Below are 25,402 nucleotides of genomic sequence, written 5' to 3' on the forward strand. Positions count from 1 at the left end.
GGCTATGCTGCGCGGGGCGCTTTTGCCCTTTGGGGGTTTTGTTAGGCTTACGGTGTCTTCTTCGTCCGGAGCGTCTATTGGATGAGCTTTGACGGTTCGGGGAGGACAGTCGCTCATGAACAGTCGACCTGACTACCTCATCTGAATCTTCATGGCGGACTAAGGCGGTGGAGGACTCTGGGTGCAACATGGAATGGTGCTGGCTGCCGCACTTCTTGCAAACCACTTTGGAGTGGCATCTTCGGACTTGATGACTTCGGGCAAGGCAGTTCATGCAGTAGTCGTTGTCCCTGACTACTTTTCTTCGGTCGTCAACTCGCATGAGGATGAATTCGGGACAGAACCGAAGGGCATGGCTTCTGTCGCAAATTACACATTGGTACAGTTCCCGAGTGCTAGAGTTGCGGCGAGACCTACAATGTAAAACATTGTTAGTAAAATGTAATGGTATGAATGGGTGGAAATGGTAATATGCATGTGTAGTAAATGAGTAGAGATAGTTCAATAGAGACATATAGATTTGTGTTCTTTAGAGGGTAAAGAATGAGATGAGTAGAGAATGAGACGAGGTTGAGTAGAGATGAGAAGTGTAGAGTATGATATGAACACTATAACATTACGTATCTGAATCGAGAAGAGGCAAGTAGCAAAGTTTGACAATTGGTCTTTTAATTATTCCAGAGGCTGTTTTAATGTCAGCTACTCTAACGTGACTATCACTACCAGAATGGGTTGTTACGATTCTACCTAATCGCCATTCGCTCGGTGGTAGTAAGTCGTCCATTACGACAACTAGATCGTCAGGTTTTAAATTGGGAGTAGAGTTTTTCCATTTGTAGCGTTTATGTAGAGATTTTAAGTAATCCTCTTTCCATCTTGTTGCGAATTGCTGATGAATAGCTTTTAGTTTAATCCACCTATTTACGAGAGATAGATTTTCAGAGATTGGTTCGGGTAGAGCCATAATTGGGGAACCTCTAAGAAAATGTCCTGGAGTTAAAGCGGTAATGTCAGAAGGGTCTTCAGAGACAGCAGAAATGGGGCGAGAATTGAGAACACCTTCGATACGAGCTAAAACGGTAGCAAATTGCTCAAATGTAAATCTGTGTGCTCCTGCTAATCGTTTGAAATGGTGCTTAAAGCTTTTTACAGCTGATTCCCACAAGCCTCCCATATGAGGTGCATGTGGTGGAATAAAACTCCATTCAAAACCATGGGTGGAATATTTGCCAGCAATATCACTCGGAACAACTTTTATAAATTTTTTTTTTTTTTTTTTTTTTTTTTTTTTTTTTTTCGGAAAACTTTATAAAACGATATCAACAATTTTGGATTTTTATAAAATATTTTTCAATAACTTAGATTTCTTTAAGAATATTTTTCAATAATTTTGAATTTTTTTAAGAAATTTTTTTCAATTTGATTTTGATTTTTTAAAAATATTTTTTTCAACTTTTTATTGTAATAATTTTGATTTTTTTTAAATTAATTTTAAATTACTATGAAATTTTAAAAAAAAAATAATTTTTTAATAATTTTGCATTTTTTAAAAAAAAATAATTTTTTAAAAAATAAAATTTAAAGAATTTTGAATTTTTTTAAAAAACATTTATTATTTAATATTTAAGATTTTTTAATAATGTCGAATTATATTAAAGTATATATAAAGTATATATATAAAAGGAATAATTTTTGATGCTGGTATGTCGTTCATACCCCATATTGATTATATTCTACCTAAAACATATAAAATGCTATCTTTTCTTAAAAGGGATGGCAAAGATTTTTCCGATTTTCATACCCTAACGACTCTTTTTAATGCTTTTGTTCATTCTAAGGTCGAATATGCGTCCATTATTTGGGATCCGCTCAGCAAAATTCATGCGACACGCGTAGAAAGAGTGCAACGACAGTTTGTGAATTACGCTCTAAGATCTTTTCCTATATCCGGTTCTCACACATATGATTCTAAATGTTTACTTTTGGGTCTGCAAACCCTTGAGCATCGTCGGCTAATGCAGTCTGCTCTTTTTGTCTTCGACTTGATTAACAATACAATAGATTCTGATGAATTACTTTCACAAATTCCATTATATGTTCCTCCGAGGCAGATGAGGTATATTAATATTTTTAACATCCCTATTCATCGCGTAAATTATGCCATCCATAGCACATTAAATGATACTAACATAAATTTTCAAAAAAAATACTGTAAATTTATAGAGTTTTGCATTTCCAAAGATGATTTTAAACTGTATTTTGTAACTAAATTTTAATGAGGTGAATATAAATATCTAGATTTAAACAAATGTTTAGTTTAAGTATCATAGTCTGTAAGGAATACTTTGTTCTATAGACTGAAATAAATAAATAAATAAATAAATAATTTTGGATTTTAAAGAATATTGGTTACACCCAAAGAAGTTTTTTAAAAACGTGGTTTTTTTAAAAATTATTTCTTCAATAAACGAGGATTTTTTAAAAATCATTTTTTCAAGAAACTTGGTTTTTTTTTTTTTAAATATAGTTTTCCAATAAACTTCAAGAAAAATTTTTAAGAATCGTGGATTTTTTTAAAATGTTTTTTTTTTGTAAATTGTGGATTTTTTAAAAAATATTTTTTCAAGAATCGTGGATTTTTTAAAAAATATTTTTTCAAGAGTCATGGATTGTATAAAGGATATTTTTTAATAATTTTGGATTTTTTAAAGAACACATTGCAATAATTTTAATTTTTTTTTAAAGAAAATTTTCAATAATTTTTAATTTTTGAAGAACAATTTTTGAGTTTTGGTTTTCTTGGTCCAATTTGATCGTTTGTGTTATTTTTTAAGCTCTGTAAACCTAAGTATTTTTCAAATGAAATTGCTTTTTATTTCATTTGTCCCGACTTTTCGTCAATATTTGTATCGGTAACTGTTACCGAGTTGCAATATAATACAATCGTTATGTGATACTAATTTTAAGTTGAAGATGTCAACAAATATTGACGAAACGTCGGGACAAATGAAATAAAAAGCAATTTTATTTGAAAAATCTTAGGCCTACAGAGCTTAAAAAATAACACGAAATTTTTTTTTAATAATTTTGAACTTTTTAAAAATATTTTGCAATCTTCAGAATTTGTATCAATATTAATAATCTTTTTTTAAATAATATTAAAAATATTTTTTAAATAATTTTAGTAAAAATATTTAATTAAATAATTTAGGATTTTTTAAAATAATTTTGAATTTTTTAAATAATTTTTAAATAGTTTTGAATTTTATAGAAAATATTTTTTTAAACAATTTTGGATTTTTAAAGAGAAAAAATTTAACAACTTTGGATTTTTTAAAGAACACTTTTCAATAATTTTTCATTTTTTTAAGAATATTTTCCAGTAATTTTGGATTTATTAAAGAATATTTTTCAATAATTTTGGATTTTTTAAAGAATTATTTTTCAATAATTTTTAATTTTTTAAAGAATATATTGCAATAATTTGGATTATTTTAAAGAACATGTTCTATAATTTAAAAATTATTTTTTCAATAAACGTGGATATTTTAAAAATTATTTTTTTCAATAAACGTGGATTTATTTTAAAATTATTTTTGACTAAACGTGATTTTTTTTAAATTATTTTTTTCAATAAAGGTGGTTTTTTAATAATTAATTTTTTTAATAAACGTGGATTTTTTTAAAAATATTTTTCAATGAATGTGGATTTTTTAATTATTTTGTCAATAAACGTGAATTTTTTAAAAATATTTTTTTCAATATACGTGCATTTTTTAAAGATTTATTTTTTAATAAACTTTGACTTTTTTAAAAAACAATTTTTCAATATTCGTGATTTTTTTAAAGATTATTTTTTTAAGAAACTTGGATTTTTTAAAAATATAGTTTATTCAATAAACATGTTTTTTTTTAAAAATATGGTATTTCAAGAACTTCGATTTTTTAAAAATACTTTTCCAAAAATCGTGGATTTTTTAAAAAATATTTTTTCCGTATCATGGATTTTTTAAAAAAATATTTTGGATTTGTTAAAGGATATTTTTCAATAATTTTGGATTTTTTACAGAATACATTGCAATAATTTTTATTTTTTTAAAGAAAATGTTCAATAATTTTTAATTTTTGAAGAATATTTTTTTTAATAATTTTGAACTTTTTAAGAATATTTTGCAATCTAAAGAATTTTTATCAATATTTATAAACATTTTTTATATAATTTTAAGAATATTTTTTTAAAATATTTATTAAAATAATTTTGGATTTTGAAGAACATTTTTTAAAAAGTTTTGGATTTGTACAAATTTTTTTTAAATAATTTTGAATTTTTAACACTATTCGCAGTTTTGAATTTTTAGAAAATATTTTCTAAATAATTTTAGATTTTTTTTAAGAAAAATGTTCAATAACTTTGGATTTTTGAAGAATATTTTTCAATAATTTTGGATTTGTTAAAGAATATTTTTAATTTTTTAAAGAATAAATTGGATATTTTTAAGTATATGTTCTATAATTGAAAAAATTATATTTAACAATTAACGTGGATTTTTTAAACATTATTTTTGACTTAACGTGATTTTTTTTTAAATTATTTCTTTTCAGCAAACGTGGATTTTAAAAAAAATATATATTTTTTCAATAAACGTGGATTTTTTAAAAAAATATTTTTTTATTAAACGTGGATTTTTAAAAAAAAATATTTTTTTATTAAACGTGGATTTTTAAAAATTTATTTTTCCAATAAACGTGGATTTTTAAGAATTTTCGAGAATTACTTTCTCAATGTTAATGAATTTTTTAATTTTTTTCGAGAATAATTTTTTCAAAAATCTTGGATTTTTTTTAAATTTTTTTTTTAAGAATCGTGGCTTTTTCAAATTTTTTTCAAGAATCGCGGATTTTTTTAAGAAAATATTTTTTCAAGAAATGTGGATTTTTAAGAAATCTTAAAAAATTTAAAAAAAATTAAGAATCGCGGATTTTTTAAAAAAATATTTTGAACAATCGTGGATTTTTTTAAAAAAAATATTTTTCAAGAACAGTTGATGTTTTTAAAAATATTTTTTTTTTAATAATCGTGGATTTTTTAAAATATTCTTTCAAAAATCGTGAAAAATATTGTTTTCCAAATATTTTTCACGAATTGTGTTTTTTTTGGAGTTTTAAAAACAATATTTTTCAAATACTTCGGGTTTGTTTAATAATATTTTTCTATAACTTTGGATTTTTTAAAGAATTTTTAAATTTTTAAAGAATGTATTGCAATAATTTCGATTATTTTTAAAGAAAATGTTCAATAATTTTTAATTATTATTTTTTTTTTGTTTTTCAAAATAGTCAGGCTTAATCCCATAGTTGTTGTTTTAATATTTTATTAAAACAACTTTAATTTATTAGTGGGAAAAAAATTGGCGATGTTTACCAAGGGGTAAGGCAGGGAATACTATAGTTTCAGATCTCGCCACAGATCTTCATCAGTTCCCTTATTTCTTGTTTTTCAACAAGAAACTTTTTAAAATAGAAGTCGTCATCCCAAACAAAAAAAAAAAAAAACGCCAACCCTCCTAATTGTGAGACCGGGCACCGTCAAAATGTTGTTTATTGCTGTAGTATGCAATACCAACAAATTAGTTATGTGCTTTTTCGTCGAGAATCGACGAACGCATAGCAGTGGGAAAAATTTGGATTTGTTTGCAAGTGAAGTTGCTAGAGTTTAGGTAGTGCCAAAGAAATTCTCGATCAGAGTGTTTCTTTGCGCACGTATCTATTTGAGCTAGCAATTGACACTTGGGTATAAAAAGTTTCTTGTTGAAAAACAAGAAATAAGGGAACTGATGAAGATCTGTGGCGAGATCTGAAACTATAGTATTCCCTGCCTTACCCCTTGGTAAACATCGCCAATTTTTTTCCCACTAATAAATTAAAGTTGTTTTAATAAAATATTAAAACAACAACTATGGGATTAAGCCTGACTATTTTGAAAAACAAAATAGAAGTCGTCATCCCAAACAAAAAAAAAAAAAAACGCCAACCCTCCTAATTATTTTTTTTAGATTTTGATTTTTTAATAACATTTTACAATCATATAAAATTTGTTTAGTACTTTGTTCAATAACTTTTTTGTGAATATTTTTTTAAATAATTAATTAATAATATGGGTTTAAAAAAAAGAGAGAATAAAGAATATTTTTCACTTGTTTCGTATTTCTAAAGAATTCTTACGAATATTTAAATATATTTTTTTAAGTAATTTTAAGAATAATTTTTAAATATTTTTATTATTTGTTGAAATAATTTTGGATCTTTTTTAAAGATTTGGAATTTAAAAAAAATTTTAAATAATTTTGAATTTTGAAAACTTTTTACAGTTTTGAATGTTTAGAAAATATTTTCTAATTAACTTTGGATTTCTTAAAAAAAATTTTCAATAACTTTTGATTTTTAAGGATATTCCATATTGTATGTAATAATTTTGAAATTTTTATAAAATTTAAAATTTTTTAAAAGTAGTTTTTAAATTGTTTTGAATTTTTTAAAAAATAATTTTGAACTTTTAAAAAAAGTAATATTTAAAGAATTTTGATTTTTTAAAAAAAAAATATATTTACATTTTTTGATATTTAGAAAATGATTTTAAATAATGTTGAACTATATTTAAGTAATTTTGGATTTTTAGCAATATTTGTTATACCCCAAAAATTATTGGAATTTTTAAATAATTTATTAATTTAATTAATAAATTATTATATATATTTCTTAAAAAATTTTAATTTTTTAAACAACTTTTTACTTCTTATTTGTAAAATAAGTCAGCTTAATCACAGATTTGTTGTTTTCAAACAACAAGTTATTAAAGTGGGTGTAGTTAAAATTTATTTTCTTTAGGGAAAGGCACAGAAGACTAGTTTCGTCCAACGCCACTTGGACTCATCAGTTCTCTCAGTTATTTTTATTGAAAAAAAAAAAATAACTCTTCCCCAATTTTATGACGACTCGAACCCAATAATAAATGTGACCGACGAATTCGTTTAAATACGAATTCACAGAAACATTCAAAAACTCTCGTAGCCCCAATGCAAACTAAATTAAATACACCCACATTTTTTAAATAATTTCTGATTTTTCCAAAAATTTTACATTTTTCTTTTTTTTAATAAATTTGGACTTTTTTTCAGAGAATAATTTTATAAGCGAAATTGTGGTTGTGTACCCTAAGTATAAATCGGTTTTACCCCGTCTGTCTGTACGTCTTGTGTTTTTTTTTCTTTTTTTTCTTTGAACAAAAAATCTGTTGACAGAAAACTAGGACTTGGACGTCTTCTCAGCAAACCTGCACGTCCTGTTACAGAGGACTAAACGTCGTTTTATAGAAGGTCGAAATGTCAGTAAACAGGCCTTTTTGTGAAGATATTTTTTATACAATTAAATTTTCTGGGGCGTTCATGCAAACTTATGGCCTTTGAATCTATTTCTTCCTTTCACAAAATTTCCCAAAATAAAATTATTATTATTTTCAATGTAAAATTATGTTTTTGAATAAATTTCTCTTCCTAATTGATTTCCATAGATTTTTAGAGAAACAACTTTTTTATTGTCATCATCTGTTTTTGCATAAAACTTTTAATCCGAGTGTGAACAAATTGAAAATATCCATAAACCCTTAAGCCTTAAAACTAAATAAAAAATAAATTAGTTGTTGTTTTTGTGGAAAAATCCTTCTACAGCTAAATCAATTTATTTCTATCGATAACTAAAGTTTACAAATTTCTCCCTAAGCTGACCTCCTTTCTTTATGGCAGGTGAGTGTAGAGAGAAAGTCATCATGTTGTAACCAATGTTTTCTATGCAAAGATTTTCCAAAGACTTGTTAAGAAGAAATATTTTTCTTTAAACTAAATTCAATTTACACCTTGTTACGAAGTTTTCAACACATTTTTAATAAAAGCTTAAGTCCGAAGTTAGGGCACACAGAGAAAGATTATTGGAAAGTTTTTTTTGTTTAGTTACAACTCAACTAAAAAAAGAGCAAGAAAATAAACTGCACCACACTTCAAGGCTTAGGTGGGCAATTAAAAAAGTTATAAAAACAGGCAGGGATGTGGTAAAGGAAAAGGATATGACGACGAAAATAAAATTGGAAATAAAACATCTTGTTCTCTTATCCCCAATAATAATACTCCAATACAGCCGTACACCTATGTATATGTGCAAGTAAGTGTGTGTTTATATCTACGCCACTGTTTTTCCTTGTAATGAAAAATATTTAGTATAAACACTTTAAAACGTATGTGGCTTTACCGAGCTTATAAAGAGCTTAAAATGGAATTTGTTGTTTTCATTAAAAACCTAATCCCAAGATTTGTGGAAAAGAATTGAAAATTAGTTTAAAAAGCACACAAATTTCCTTTGATAACTTCCCTTTATACTCCTTATTCCATTTTACGTCATAATATTAAAGATACTTTCAAATCCTCTTACATCCTCTCCCCCCATTAAATTCACCACACGTGCAAATTCTGTTCCTTCCATCTCCATCACATTACATATTTAATAAAATTAACTTAATTCCTGTTATCTCTTTTGCGATATTGAAGTTCAATTTTCATGTATCGAAATGAGGAAAACGTGAACGAACGAAAGTCGGGGAATACCCCTCAAAAAACAGAGCAACAGAATCTGAGCAAGCAAAAAAAAGTGGATAACAAACAAAAAATGCAGCGTAGTGTTAATTAAGTAAAATCTATAAGTTTTCCAAAACATTTACCCCTTCCCCTGTTTTCGTTTATATGCTAAAAGATAGACCAACACACTAACATACAAACATACGGATATACGCTGTGTAACCTTTATATCTTCCTCATACATAAACAACGATGTTCAGTAGAAGTGTAGAGAGACGTGTGAACATACACATTAACATATTCAATAAATATGTATGTATGTACATTAGATAAATAGAAGTACACTCGAGAATAAAAATAGTAATAAATATGAGACATAGGTTTCAGAACCATTGGACTTTTCTATCAGGTCCTCTATAGGAGGACCCTAAAGTTTTTTTTTATTTAAAAAAAAAAAACACGATTAAAAAATCCACCATAATAGAAAAATATATTGAACAAATTTAAATTTGACGATTATTGAAAAAATATTTTTAAATAATTCACGATTATTAAACAAATATTTTTAAAAAAATAAGCGATTATTGTACAAATATTTAAAAAATTAAACGATTATTGAAAAAATTCTTTTTTAAAAAATCCACGGTTATTGAAAAAAATATTTTTAAAAAATCCACTGTTATTGAAAAAAAATATTTTTTAAAAAATCCACAGTTATTGAAAAAAATATTTTTAAAAAATCCACTGTTATTGAAAAAAAATATTTTTTTTTTTTGAAAAAATATTTTTTAAAAAATTAACGATTGTTGAAAAATTTTTTTGTTTAAATTAACGATTGTTGAAGAAATATTTTTTAAAAAATCCACGATTATTGGTAAAAATATTTTTTAAAAAATCCACGATTATTGAAAAAATATTTTTTAAAAAATCCACGATTATTGAAAAAATATTTTTTAAAAAATCCACGATTATTGAAAAAATACTTTTTCAAAAATCCACGATTATTGAAAATATACTTTTTCAAAAATCCACGATTATTGAAAAAATACTTTTTCAAAAATCCACGATTATTGAAAAAATACTTTTTCAAAAATCCACGATTATTGAAAAAATACTTTTTCAAAAATCCACGATTATTGAAAAAATATTTTTTAAAAAATCCACGATTATTGAAAAAATTATTTTTTAAAAAATCCACGATTATTGAAAAAAATATTTTTTAAAAAAATCCACGATTATTGAAAAAAATATTTTTTTTAAAAAAATCCACGATTCTTGAAAAAATATTTTTTTTTAAAAAATCCACGATTCTTGAAAAAATATTTTTTAAAAAATCCACGATTCTTGAAAAAAATATTTTTTAAAAATTCCACGATTATTGAAAAAATATTATTTAAAAAATCCACGATTTTTGGAAAAATATTTTTTAAAAAATCCACGATTATTGAAAAAATATTTAAAAAAAAAATATTTTTTTAAAAAATCTACGATCATTGAAAAAATATTTTTTAAAAAAAAATATTTTTGTTGGCGTTTTTTATTGTTGGACTGCAGAATTTTACATCTTTGTGTTTATTTCAGCTTTAGTCCATATTTTGTTGTATTCAAGTATTTGAATAACAACAAAATGTTTTTCAGTGGATATGAAATTGATTAGTTGCGGGCGGAGGGTCGGGAATACTATAGTTTCAGTTGTCACCAAACAACTTCATCAGTTCCCTTTTCCGCCGACTCTGTATCGATAAACAGGTCAATAAGCCCATCCAGCAAATTAAACAAAATGAGAAATTTGCTATATGGCCCTAAAACTGATTACCCTACAATTTGAGTCGAACTAAAGAATTTTATATCCACCACTGTTTTTATGTCGTCTTTGCTTTGCAAAGAATACGAACATAGGAGTGTTGCTTCAATAAGCGGGGGTAAAACAACGAGAAAGTTGTTGTTTTTGCATTACGCATTGATCAACAAGGCCGTGCTGATGCCTATTATTGTTGTTGGCGTTTTTTATTGTTGGACTGCAGAATTTTACATCTTTGTGTTTATTTCAGCTTTAGTCCATATTTTGTTGTATTCAAGTATTTGAATAACAACAACAACAGTATTTCCGACCCTCCGCCCGCAACTAATCAATTTCATATCCACTGTAAAACATTTTGTTGTTATTCAAATACTTGAATACAACAAAATATGGACTAAAGCTGAAATAAACACAAAGATGAAAAAATATTTTTTTAAAAATCCACGATTATTGAAAAAATATTATTTAAAAAATCCACGATTATTGAAAAAATATTTTTTAAAAAATCCACGATTAAAAAAAAAATCCACGATTATTGAAAAAATATTTTTTAAAAAATCCACGATTATTGAAAAAATATTTTTTTAAAAAAACTTTTTTTTTTTAAAATTCCACGGTTATTGAAATAATATTTTTAAAAAAATCCACGACTATTGAAAAAATATTTTTTAAAAAATCCACGATTATTGAAATAATATTTTTAAAAAAATCCACGACTATTGAAAAAATATTTTTTTAAAAAATCCACGTTTATTGAAAAAATATTTTTTTAAAAAATCCACGTTTATTGAAAAAATATTTTTTAAAAAATCCACGTTTATTGAAAAAATATTTTTTAAAAAATCCACGATTATTGAAAAAATATTTTTTAAAAAATCCACGATTATTGAAAAAATATTTTTTAAAAAATCCACGATTATTGAAAAAATATTTTTTAAAAAATCCACGATTATTGAAAAAATATTTTTTAAAAAATCCACGATTATTGAAAAAATATTATTTAAAAAATTCGCGATTATTGAAAAAATATTTTTTAAAAAATCCACGATTATTGAAAAAATATTTTTTAAAAAATCCACGATTATTGAAAAAATATTTTTTAAAAAATCCACGATTATTGAAAAAATATTTTTTAAAAAATCCACGATTATTGAAAAAATATTTATTTTTTAAAAATCCACGATTATTGAAAAAATATTTATTTTTAAAAAATCCACGATTATTGAAAAAATATTTATTTTTAAAAAATCCACGATTATTGAAAAAATATTTATTTTAAAAAAATCCACGATTATTGAAAAAATATTTTTTAAAAAATCCACGATTATTGAAAAAATATTTATTTTTAAAAATCCACGATTATTGAAAAAATATTCTTTAAAAAATCCACGATTATTGAAAAAATATTCTTTAAAAAATCCACGATTATTGAAAAAATATTCTTTAAAAAATCCACGATTATTGAAAAAATATTCTTTAAAAAATCCACGATTATTAAAAAAATATTCTTTAAAAAATCCACGATTATTGAAAAAATATTTTTTAAAAAATCCACGATTATTGAAAAAATATTTTTTAAAAAATCCACGATTATTGAAAAAATATTCTTTAAAAAATCCACGATTATTGAAAAAATATTCTTTAAAAAATCCACGATTATTGAAAAAATATTCTTTAAAAAATCCACGATTATTGAAAAAATATTCTTTAAAAAATCCACGATTATTGAAAAAATATTCTTTAAAAAATCCACGATTATTGAAAAATTATTTTTTAAAAAATCCACGATTATTAAAAAAATATTTTTTTTTTTAAATAACGATTATTAAAAAGTATTTTTTAAAAAATCTACGATTATTGAAAAAATATTTTTTAAAAAAATCACGATTATTGAAAAAATATTTTTTAAAAAAATCACGATTATTGAAAAAATATTTTTGAAAAGCCCACGATTATTGAAAAAATATTTTTAAAAAACCCACGAATATTAAAAAAATATTTTTTAAAAAAACCGCGACTATTGAAAAAATATTTTTGAAAAAATCCACGATTATTGAAAAACAAAATATATTTTAAAATATCCACGATTATTGAAAAAATCCACGACTATTGAAAAAATCCAAGACTATTGAAAAATATTTTTGAAAAAATCCACGACTATTGAAAAAATCCAAGACTATTGAAAAATATTTTTGAAAAAATCCACGACTATTGAAAAAATCCAAGACTATTGAAAAATATTTTTGAAAAAATCCACGACTATTGAAAAATATTTTTGAAAAAATTCACGACTATTGAAAAAATCCAAGACTATTGAAAAATATTTTTGAAAAAATCCACGACTATTGAAAAAATCCAAGACTATTGAAAAATATTTTTGAAAAAAATCCACGATTATTGAAAAAATATTTTTGAAAAAAATCCACGATTATTGAAAAAATATTTTTGAAAAAAATCCACGATTATTGAAAAATATTTTTTGAAATATCCACGATTATTGAAAAATATTTTTGAAATAATCCACGACTATTGAAATTTTTTTTTTTTTTTTTTTTTTTTGAAAAATCCACGATTATTGAAAAAATATTTTTTAAAAACTTCACGATTATTGAAAAAATATTTTTTTAAAAAATCCACGATTAGTGAAAAAATCCACGACTATTGAAAAAATATTTTTTTAAAAAATCCACGATTAGTGAAAAAATCCACGACTATTGAAAAAATGTTTTTGAAAAACCCACGATTATTGAAAAAATATTTTTTAAAAAACCCGCGATTATTCAAAAAATATTTTTTAAAAAATCCACGATTACTGAAAAAATAGTTTTAAAAAAATCCACGATTTTTTAAAAAATATTTTTTAAAAAATTCGCGATTATTAAAAAACATGTTTTAAAAAATCCTCAATTATTGCAAAAAATTATTTTTAAATAATCCGCAATCATAGACAAATATTTTTTAAAAAATCCAAGATTATTGGCAAAATATTTTTAAAAAAATCCAGGATTATTGAAAAAATTTTTTTTTAAAAATCCACGATTATTGAAAAATATATTTTTAAACAAGCCACGGTTATTGAAAAAATATTTATTAAAAAATCCATGTTATTGAACAAAATATTAGTTAAAAAATCAAGAAAAAAATATGTTTTTTTGTTTTTCAAAATAGTCAGGCTTAATCCCATAGTCGTTGTTTTAATATTTTATTAAAACAACTTTAATTTATTAGTGGAAAAAAATATTTTTTGTATATATCCACAATTATTAAACAAAAACATGAACAAAATATTTATTAAAAAATTCACAAAAAAAATTATTTAAATATCCACGTCTGCTCAAAAAATATTTTTTAAAAAGTACCCGTTTGATGGAAAAAATATTTTTAAAAAATTCAAGATTGATGGAAAAAATATTTTTATTAAAAAAATCCGCGTTTGATGGAAAAACTATTATTTAAAATATCCACATGGTTGGAAAAAATTCTTAAAAAAACAAAGTTTATGGAAAAACTGTTCTTTAAAACAACCACCCCTCAGTAGTGTTGGCGACATTTCCTGAGTATTTCAGCCTTGAAAAACTTCTCCACAAGTGGTGTCTTATGACACGCCGTTCGGACTCGGCGATAAACAGTAGGTCCCATATCATTGAGCTAAATATGAATCGGGGTGCACTCATTGATATGAGAGAAGTCTCCCTTGTCCCGTATGGGATGTTGTGGAACAATGTTGTTTGTTTTGTTAAAACAACCACGTTTAGTCCCAATTTACATTAGGCTATTTTCCTTGCTGCAATTTTTCTCGATCTATTTTAAATTTGTCTCTTGCGTTTATACAAGCAATTCTGTTTCGGCAAGTTTTGTTTTCAAAACATTGGAAATAATGTCAAAAACGAAACATATAAAAGGAATTGCCTGAAAATTGCCGGTACGATAAATTTTTTTCCACTTCCATTCCCCTTACGTGTCTCTCCAACAAACTGAGACTTGCCGCAAATAAACTTGCCTAATGTAGATTGGGACCTATTGAGCAAAAATAATTGTTCCACAAACATCCCAGATGGGACAAGGGAGACTTCTCTCATATCAATGAGTGCACGCCGATTCATATTGGCTCAATGATAAGGGACCTACTTTTTATTGCCGAGTCCGAACGGCGTGTCTTACGACACCACTTGTAGAGAAGTTTTTCATGACTTAAATACTCAGGAAATGTCGCCAGCATTACTGAGGGGGAATTTTGCCACCGTTGAAAATTTGATGTTGCTTGGCCTGGGATTCGAACCGCAGACCTTCTGAGTGCAAGGCGGACGTGCTAACCATTGCACCACGGTGGCCCCCATGAGCAAAAATATTCTATAAAAATTCACCTTTGTTCTAAGGTATAGTTAAATAATTTTCTTGAGTTTATCTTCCCATCTCACCTCCATATGATTTTTAGTATATTTGTATGTGTATGTGTAACCGACTGATATTTACTAAGTAGAGTAAGCTTCATATCACACTTCTGTAAAATAAGAATGAGAAAAAAGGCACGTAAAACCTTGTAGCTTAAATAAACGAATAAAGGGGGGAAATGGAATCCAATCAACCGACAAAAGATAGACGGACTGGCTGACAGGCAGACTGACTGTCTAACTGACACACCAGTAAAGTAGATAAAGATTGTACTATAGTTGTGTAGTGCCTGTCTATAGTGTCTACATAAATTTTCTACAACAAATTGAAGGTAATACTCTGGTATGTGAGCAGTCAGAAAAAAAAACAGAACAATAATCTCGAGCATTCCTTCCTATATAGGTAAACACCGTAGAGAGACAGCGAGAAGTGAAGGAAAACCACTAGTAAGTTACTTCTAGCAGATGAGTGTTCAATAGAAACTACCTCTCACATTAAATTGAATACGCCCGCCGCTTGGTGAAACCTAGAGAAAAAAGGAGTCGCCATAAATTGACTCACACCCGCATCCGAGTACCTTCCTTCAGCCACCATCACCTCGTGACTAGTGACAGGGCAGATGATAATAAGAATGATGGTTGCAAAAAAACGAACTGTAAAGACATAAAGCAACGTAAACTGATGGGTGACTGGGTTTTGGTTACATGCCACAAGAAAGCCGAAGCCAATGGAACAACAGACGCACAGATGGTTCAAATGAAGTTATGGTGGAAAATTGCCAGGGAGGGTTAAAGTGCCCTAAGGGGGGCTAACTATGGTGTACCAACGGCTCAATAACTGATCGAAAACATTGTCGATGGAATTAGCGTGTACGCTCAGACATCGTAACAACACTGCCATACGTCAACATATTGTTATCAGTAACTTATTTATCACAATAATAACAACTACGAAACAATAACATGAACGGCGGCAACAATTGTAACAAAAGCAGCAAATTACAAAGCAGCAGCTGCTGCCATGAGTTACAATATTTTGTTTATAAATAAAACTTGCTTACTATCAGCCAGGCGGCTATAGTGGGTATTGTATTAATAAAAGCTATTTCAGGTACTGTGCTAAATTGCCAAAGGAATTAAGTCCATGTCGGATGGCTGAATGGAAAAAAATAAAAAAAATAATAACACATTTCAGCCATTTATAGAGGCCGCAGCCATCAAGAGAAGAGATAGAATAGACGCTGGAAAATATTTAAAAAAAATCCACGAGCAGTTGTTGAAGCTACAAAAATATTTAGAAAACTCCACGAGCAGTTGTAGAAGCTACAAAAATATTTAGAAAACTCCACAGGCAGTTGCAGAAGCTACAAAAATATTTAGAAAACTCCACGAGCAGTTGTAGAAGCTACAAAAATATTTAGAGAACTCCACGAGCAGTTGTAGAAGCTACAAAAATATTTAGAAAACTCCACGAGCAGTTATAGAAGCTGAAAAATATTTTTAAAAAATCCACGAGCAGGTATAGAAGCTGAAAAATATTTTTAAAAAATCCACGAGCAGGTATAGAAGCTGAAAAATATTTTTAAAAAATCCACGAGCAGGTATAGAAGCTGAAAAATATTTTTAAAAAATCCACGAGCAGGTATAGAAGCTGAAAAATATTTTTAAAAAATCCACGAGCAGGTATAGAAGCTGAAAAATATTTTTAAAAAATCCACGAGCAGGTATAGAAGCTGAAAAATATTTTTAAAAAATCCACGAGCAGGTATAGAAGCTGAAAAATATTTTTAAAAAATCCACGAGCAGGTATAGAAGCTGAAAAATATTTTTAAAAAATCCACGAGCAGGTATAGAAGCTGAAAAATATTTTTAAAAAATCCACGAGCAGGTATAGAAGCTGAAAATATTTTTAAAAAATCCACGAGCAGGTATAGAAGCTGAAAAATATTTTTAAAAAATCCACGAGCAGGTATAGAGCCACAAAAATATTTTTAAAAATCCACGAGCAGGTATAGAGCCACAAAAATATTTTTAAAAATCCACGAGCAGGTATAGAGCCACAAAAATATTTTTAAAAATCCACGAGCAGGTATAGAGCCACAAAAATATTTTTAAAAATCCACGAGCAGGTATAGAGCCACAAAAATATTTTTAAAAATCCACGAGCAGGTATAGAGCCACAAAAATATTTTTAAAAATCCACGAGCAGGTATAGAGCCACAAAAATATTTTTAAAAATCCACGAGCAGGTATAGAGCCACAAAAATATTTTTAAAAATCCACGAGCAGGTATAGAGCCACAAAAATATTTTTAAAAATCCACGAGCAGGTATAGAAGCTGAAAAATATTTTTAAAAATCCACGAGCAGGTATAGAAGCTGAAAAATATTTTTAAAAAATCCACGAGCAGGTATAGAGCCACAAAAATATTTTAAAAAAATCCACGAGCAGGTAAAGAGCCATAAAAATATTTTTAAAAAAATCCACGAGCAGGTATAGAATCTGAAAAGGATTTTTAAAAAATCCACGAACAGGTATAAAAGCTGAAAAATATTTTTCAAAAATCCACGAGCAGGTATAGAAGATGAACAATATTTTTAAAAAAATCCACGAGCAGGTATAGAAGCTGAAAAATATTTATAAAAAATCCACGAGCAGATATAGAAGCTGAAAAATATTTTTATAAATTCACGAACAGGTAATATTTTTTAAAAACCACGAGCAGGTATAGAAGCTGAAAAATATTTTTAAACAATTCACGAGCAGTTATAGAATCTAAAAAGTATTTTTAAAGAATCCACGAGCAGGTATAGAAGTTGAAAAATATTTTTAAAAAATTCACGAGCAGGTATAGAAGCTGAAAAATATTTTTAAAAATCCACGAGCAGGTATAGAAGCTGAAAAATATTTTTAAAAAAATCCACGAGCAGGTATAGAAGCTGAAAAATATTTTTAAAAAATCCACGAGCAGGTATAGAAGCTGAAAAATATTTTTAAAAAATCCACGAGCAGGTATAGAAGCTGAAAAATATTTTTAAAAATCAACGAGCAGGTATAGAAGCTGAAAAATATTTTTAAAAAATCCACGAGCAGGTATAGAGCCACAAAAATATTTTTAAAAAATCCACGAGCAGGTATAGAGCCACAAAAATATTTTTAAAAAATCTACGATCAGGTATAGAGCCACAAAAATATTTTTAAATAATCCACGAGTAGGTATAGAGCCACAAAAATATTTTTAAAATATCCACGAGCATGTATAGAGCCACAAAAATATTTTTAAAAAATCCACGAGCAGGTATGGAGCCACAAAAATATTTTTAAAATATCCGCGAGCATGTATAGAGCCACAAAAATATTTTTAAAAAATCCACGAGCAGGTATAGATGCTGAAAATATTTTTTTAAAAAATCCGTGAGCAGGTATAGAGGCTGAAAATATTTTTAAAAAATCCGCGAGCAGGTATGGAGCCACAAAAAATTTTTTAAAAATCCGCGAGCAGGTATGGAGCCACAAAAAAAATTTTAAAAAATCCACGAGCAGATATAGAGCCACAAAAATAATGTTAAAAAATCCACGAGCAGGTATAGAGCCACAAAAATATTTTTAAAAAATCCACTAGCAGGTAAAGAGCCACAACAATATTTTTAAAAAATCCACGAGCAGGTGTAGAGCCACAAAAATATTTTTAAAAAATCCACGAGCAGGTGTAGAGCCACAAAAATAATTTTAAAAATCCACGAGCAGGTATAGAGCCACAAAAATATTTTTAAAAAATCCACGAACAGGTGTAAAATCTGAAAATATTTTTTAAAAATCAACGAGCAGGTATAGAAGCTACAAAACTGAAAAACATTTTTTAAATATCCTTGAGCAGGAATAGAAGGTGAAAATATTTTTAAAAATCCACGAGCAGGTATACAGCCACAAAAATATTTTTAAAAAAATCCACGAGCAGGTATAGAGCCACAAAAATATTTTAAAAAATCCACGAGCAGGTATAGAGCCACAAAAATATTTTTAAAAAAATCCATGAGCAGGTATAAGCCAAAAAATATTTTTAAAAAATCCACGAGCAGGTAAAGGAGCTGAAAACTATTTTTAAAAATCCACGAGCAGGTATAGAAGCTGAAAAATATCTTTAAAAAATCCACGAGAAGGTATAGAAGCTGAAAATATTTTTAAAAAAATCCACGAGCAGGTATAGAGTCTGAAAATATTTTTAAAAAATCCACGAGCAGGTAAAGGAGCTGAAAACTATTTTTAAAAATCCACGAGCAGGTATAGAAGCTGAAAAATATCTTTAAAAAATCCACGAGAAGGTATAGAAGCTGAAAATATTTTTAAAAAAATCCACGAGCAGGTATAGAGTCTGAAAATATTTTTAAAAATCCATGAGCAGGTATAGAAACTGACAAATATTTTTAAAAATTCACAAGCAGGTATAGAAACTCAAAAATATTTTTAAAAAATCCACGAGCAGGTATAGAAGCAGAAAAATATTTTTAAAAAATCCAGAGAAGACTTTGTGTTTTTAAAGGAGAAGAGACAACTTCTTTTAAAGAGTTTTTTCTTCACTTATTTCTTGATGTTGGCAATCCTGTTGTGATGTTCCTTTTTGTTATTATTCCCAATTTTTATGCTCCCCAAAAATTCATTTCTTGACATCAACACAGCCGAATGCCGAGTCTGCATAACTTGCCGCTTAATGTGTTTCATGACCAGCGGGTCTTTTTATTGCTGAGTTTCGTTTTTTACATTTTGTTGCTTAAACTCTTCTTCGCATTCACGGAGTGTCTCAATTTCTTGGCCAATACGTATATTGGCGTTCTTGGTGGTGGTGTTCCTGCATGCATTCAATTTGACCAGTCGCATAAATGTGATGACTGCATCAGGAGAGTCAGAACTGAACCGAATAAAAAGAGTCATCTTTGGCAGTATCACGATTTTATTGCAAGATTTGGGAGTGTGTGCGAGCCTTTAAACCCAGACTGTGTAAAGACATAAAATGATTTTTTCTGCTAAGGATTTCAAAGACTGCAATTGATTTTTGGTTGTTTGTTTTGAGGGGGTTTTGGTGTTCGGTTTTTTTGTTCTGTTCTTTTGACCAGAATTTCGTCATTTTGGCCTGTCGTTAAAACTTTGGTGGTGGTCAATTTATGCCATATTTTATGGGATTCTGGGACTTTTTTGTCTGGATGCGGTTTTCGTTGGGGCATCCATTTGAACAATTGTTGCCGGCCATTGAATAAAAAGGCCACACAATTTTGTTTGTGGTTCATTTTTTTGTTTGTTGTTGTCGCTGTTCAAAGGGGTAAAATAATGATCAGTTTCCAGACAGGCAATCAACCATTATTAAGCGTATAAAAGCTTGTACGCTTGAAGGCTGACTAACAATTACCCAGAGATTGGGTAAAAAAACTATTGTAAAATGTTTTATAATAATAAAGGAAAATTTTTAACGATACGATCTGTGTTGATAATGATTTATGCTTGCAGAAAATTGCAGGTATAGAAGCAGAAAAGTATTTAAAAAATCCACGAGCATAAGTAGGATGTCAAAAAGATTTAAAAAAATCCAGGAACAGGTAGAGTATCTCCAATTCTTTTTAAAAATACACGATCAGAGATAGAAGGTCAAGAATATGTTTAAAGCATTTACAAGCCGGAATAGAATCTGAAAAAAATGTGTAAAACTTCTACGGTCAGGTAGAGAAGCTGAAAGATATTTTCAAAAAATCCACGATAGGTATAGAACCTCAAAAATATTTTTTAAAAAATCACTAGGCCGAGACTAGACCATAAGTGTAAAAAGGGCTCTATGTTATGAGGCCATCCTCACTCTCTTTGTCTAGTTTTGCTGAAGTCCTATATACATTCTTCCAACCCAAAATGATGCCATTAATGATTCTCCACATTCTTTTTCCCAAATGTTTTATTTTCTTTGCCTGTCTGTCTCCGCCATTCTAACGACATTTTGACGATTTCAAAGTCATTAAACCACAACAACAATAACACCAACAACAAACAGCTAAACAAAATAACATTCAATATTTGTTTAAATGCACTTTTTTGTTTTGTGATATTTTCTTGACGTCTTTTCTGAGCTTATTTCTCATAAAAACATGGCAAACAGAGAAACAAACAAAAAAATCAAATCAATAAAAAATTAGAAAAAAAAATACACAAACTTTTTTGTTTTGTTTCAAAGAATGAAAGATTTGCACAGCGTCTCTCACTCTGTTTATAGAGGCGGCTGACTGTTATCGGCTAAAATACAGACATTGGTTGGTTGAATAGCTGGCTGAATGTTTGGTTTATTTGTTGGCTAAATTGTATGGAAATGTGAATTTTTGTGAATGCGATTTTAATGACTCTCTGTTTTGCTGTTGCTTTTGTTGTTGTCGTTGGTTTTGTTAGAATTGTGTATTTCTTAGATTTGTTGGCTTTTTGTACTCTGACGTGCCGGCCTCTGCCTGGTTGCCTGCAACAAGTGTAAAATTAGCTCCTGATGTCATCATCGTCATCGACATCATTGACAAGCACAAAACACAAGTCTCTTTTGTCGAAATCATGGGCTATTTGCTGTGGGAAAATGAGGTGGTACTCATAAAGCAGCTGCCACCGCAGCTGCGGCTTCATTCATAAATTCGAGTGCTAATACATCATTTTGCACGCAGAAGATATTCTGAGGATGGCAAGATGTTGAATGATTGATGTTTTGAATACAAGAAAAAATTGTCAGATTAAATGTGATATAGAAGAAAACAAGGTCTTCTTATATAGAAGACCAAAGAATCTTCACATAGAAGACCAAAAGCGTTGATTTTTTAAAATAATATTTTTTCCATAAACGTGGATTTTTTTTAAAGTATTTTTTCCATAAACGTGAATTTTTAAAAATATATTTTTTCCAAAAACGTGTATTTTTTAAAGAATATTTTTTGAAGAAACATTAATTTCTTAAAAATATCTTTTCAAGATACGTGGCATTTTTTTTCTAATATTTTAGCAAAAAACGCGAAATTTTTCAAATATTTTTGGTTTTTTTAAATATTTGTCTTTTCCAAAAACCTGGAGTTTTTAAAAAATATTTTTTTTCAAAAAAAAAAAAAAAGAAAAACAGCATTTTGAAAAATATTTTGTCAATAAACGTGGATTTTTTAACAATATTTGTTCAAAAAACCTTAATTTGTTTTAAACACAAATTTTCAATAACCTGGATTATTAAAAAAATATTTGTTCCATAAAAAATATTTTTCAAGAAACCTTACTCTTTTAAAAATTATTTCTTCATGAAACCATTATAAATACATTTTCAATAAATTTGGATTTTTTTAAATATTTTTCTTTTCAAAAAAATTGGATTTTTTTAATTTTTTTTTCAAAAAAAAACTGAATTTTTTAAAAATAATTTTTTCAATAAACGTGGATTTTGTAAAAATATTTTTTCAGTAAACGTTAATTTGTTTAAATTTTTTTTTCAAATAACCTGGATTTAGAAAAAAATATTTGTTCCATAAAAAAAATTCAAGAAACTTAAATTTTTTTACAAAATTATTTCTTCAAAAAATCAGGGTTTTTTTTAAATATTTTTTCAAGGAACGTGGCAAGGTGGATTTTTAAAAAATAAATTTTCAACAAACGTGGTTTAAAAAAAAAAATTCAATAAAGTGGAGTAAAAAATAGGCAAACGAGGATATATGAAAAAATATATTTTCAAAAAACGTGGATTCTTTAAAAATACATTTTTTCAACTAAAGTTTATTTATTGAAAAAAATATATTTTCAAAAACTGTGGATTTTTTAAACAATATTTTTGTCATAAACGTGATTTTTTTAAAAAATATTTTTTCATAAAAGGTTTTACTAAAATAATTTTTCCCTAAACGTGGTTTTTTAAAAAATATTTTTCCATAAATGTGGTTATTTTAAATATATTTTTCCCATAAAGATGGTTTTTTAAAAAATATTTTTTCCATAACAGTGGTTATTTTGAAAAATATTTTTTCCATAAACGTGTTTTTTTTAAATATTTTTCCATAAAAGTGGTTATTTTAAAAAATATATTTTCCATAAACTTGAATTTAAAAAAAAATATTTTTTTCCAAAAACAATATTTTTTGAACAATCATTAATTTCTTAAAAATATTTTTTTCAAGACACGTGAATTTTTTAAAATATTTTTGCAAAAAACGTGAATTTTTGAAATAATTAGTTTTAAAAAAATTGCATTTTATAAATATTTTTCTTTTTAAAAACCTGGATTGTTTAAAATATTTTTATCAAAAAGACTGCATTTTTTAAAAAATATTATTCAATAAACGTGGATTTTTAAAAAAATATTTTTTCAAAAAACTTTAATTTTCAAATAACCTGCATTTTTAAAAGAATATTTGTTATAAAAAAATATTTTTCAAGAAACCTAAATTTTTTAAAAAATTATATATTTAAGAAACCAGAATTTTTTTAAAAATATTTTTTTTTAAGAACTGTGGTTTTTTTAAAATTAGTTTTTCAAAGCAACGTGGATTTTTAAAAAATATTTTTCAACAAACGTTGTTAAAAATTCCAAAAAGTGGATTAAAAAAATCAGCAAACGTGGATATATTAAAAAATATATTTTCAAAAATCGTTAATTTTTAAAAATATATTTTTTCAACAAACGTGGATTTATTAAAAAATATATATTTTCAAAAATCGTGAATTTTTTAAAAATATATTTTTCCAACAAACGTGGATTTATTAAAAAATATATACTTTCAAAAAACGTGGATTTTTTAAACAATATTTTTTCATAAACGTGTTTTTTAAATATTTTTCCATAAAAGCGTTTTTCTAAATAATTTTGTCCATAAACGTGGTTTTTTGAAAACATGTTTTTTTTAAAAAAACTTTTCATAAACGTGTTTTTACACAGTAAATATTTTTTCCACAAACGTGAATTTTTAAAATATATTTTTCCATGAACGTGAATTTTGTAAAAAAAAATATTTTTTCCATAACCTTTTTTTAAAACATATTTTTTTCATAAACGTGTTTTTTTTTTTAAAAAAATACCTTTCCCATAAACCTGGATTTAAAAAAAAAATATGTTCTCAATTTCAAAAAAAATTCTCTCGAAACATAGATTTTAAAAAATATTTATTCCATTAACGTGTTCTTTTAAATATTTTTTTCATATACGTGGTTTCTCACGAAATTCGTATTTAAAAAAAAAATTTTTTCGCGAAACTTGGATTTCAAACAATGTTGGATTTAAAAACAAATATTTGTTCACGAAGCTTAAATTTTTGCAAATTTTTTTTCAATAAACTTGGATTTTTAAAAAAATATTTTTATGTGAATTTTTTAAATTTATTAAAAGCATGATTTTTTCACACTTTTTTAATTTTAAAATTTAATTTTTTATAAACGTGATATACAAGAAATGTGAATTAATAAATTTTTTTTTTTTTCAAGAAATGTGAAATTTTTAACATAAATTTTTTCCAGAAACGTGGATTTTCAAACAATATTTTTTCAAGAAACGTAGATTTATAATTTGGATTTTTTCGTGGATTTTTTAAAAATATATTTTTTAATTTTAATAAATTTTTTTTCAGGCGGGGATTTTTTTTTTTTAAATTTTTTTTTCATGTGGGAATTTTTTCAAAATATTTTTTCAGATAGAATTTTTTTAACATTTTTTCAAAGCGGTTTTCTCAAACCCTTCTTTCAACATTTTTTCAAGAATTGATTTTCAAAACAGTTTTTCATAAGTGGATTTTCCCAAGAGTGGATTTTTATACCCTACACCACTATGTGGGGAGGGTATTATAAGTTGGTTTTGGCCAAAAAGTTTGTAACGCATCGAAATAATGGTCGTAGACCCATACTTTTATATATCAAAATGAATGCCTCGACGAGCTGAGTCGATCTGGCTATGTGTGTCCGTCCGTCAGTCCGTCCGTCCGTCCGTCCGTCCGTCTGTCCGTCTGTCCATCTAAACCTTGTAATCACGCTACAGGCCGCAATTTTGATCGGATCGTCACGAAATTTTGGATGTTGATGGGGGTCCCGGAGGGGAAGAAGCCTATTGATTTTGGTGATGGTCGGATAATATTTAGGGGTCGGAAAGGCCAAAACATTTAGGTGGATAAAAAGACAACGTTTTTTTCCAAAGCCAATATCTCAGCTTCTATATGGGGTATACCAAAAGCAAAACCTGACAATGAAAGCAGAAAATATCATCTTTCTAATGATGTAAAGTAGGTGCTCGTAGGGGATCAAACAACGAAGATATCGCAATAGTAGCAAATAAAAGTCCAATTTTCATTTTTGCGATTTTAATTATATTGACAAATATCACAGCTTTGGTTGAAAATTTTTCAAAAGCAAAGCCTGACTATGAAAGCAGAAGATCCCATCCTTACAATGATGCAAACTAGGTCGGCGTAGGTAACCAAATAACGGAGATATCGCAATAGTCGGTAATACATCCCATTTTTCTATTTTTTTGGAAATCACGCTACAGTTCGCAATATTGATCGGATCGTCACGAAAGTTTCAGGGTTAATGGGGGTCTCACAGATGAAGAAGCATGTTGA

The 25,402-nt window shown here is 26.8% G+C and overlaps 1 protein-coding gene across 5 annotated transcripts in view; it reads left to right on the forward strand.

Moving 5' to 3' along the window:
* The window catches only part of LOC141401152 (uncharacterized), a 275,773-nt gene that overhangs the window by 21,998 nt on the left and 228,373 nt on the right, over positions 1–25,402 (forward strand). The window lies entirely within an intron of this gene.

Source organism: Musca autumnalis, unplaced genomic scaffold, assembly GCF_047663935.1.
Source record: "Musca autumnalis isolate F117 unplaced genomic scaffold, ASM4766393v1 scaffold_4, whole genome shotgun sequence".
Taxonomy (NCBI): domain Eukaryota; kingdom Metazoa; phylum Arthropoda; class Insecta; order Diptera; family Muscidae; genus Musca; species Musca autumnalis.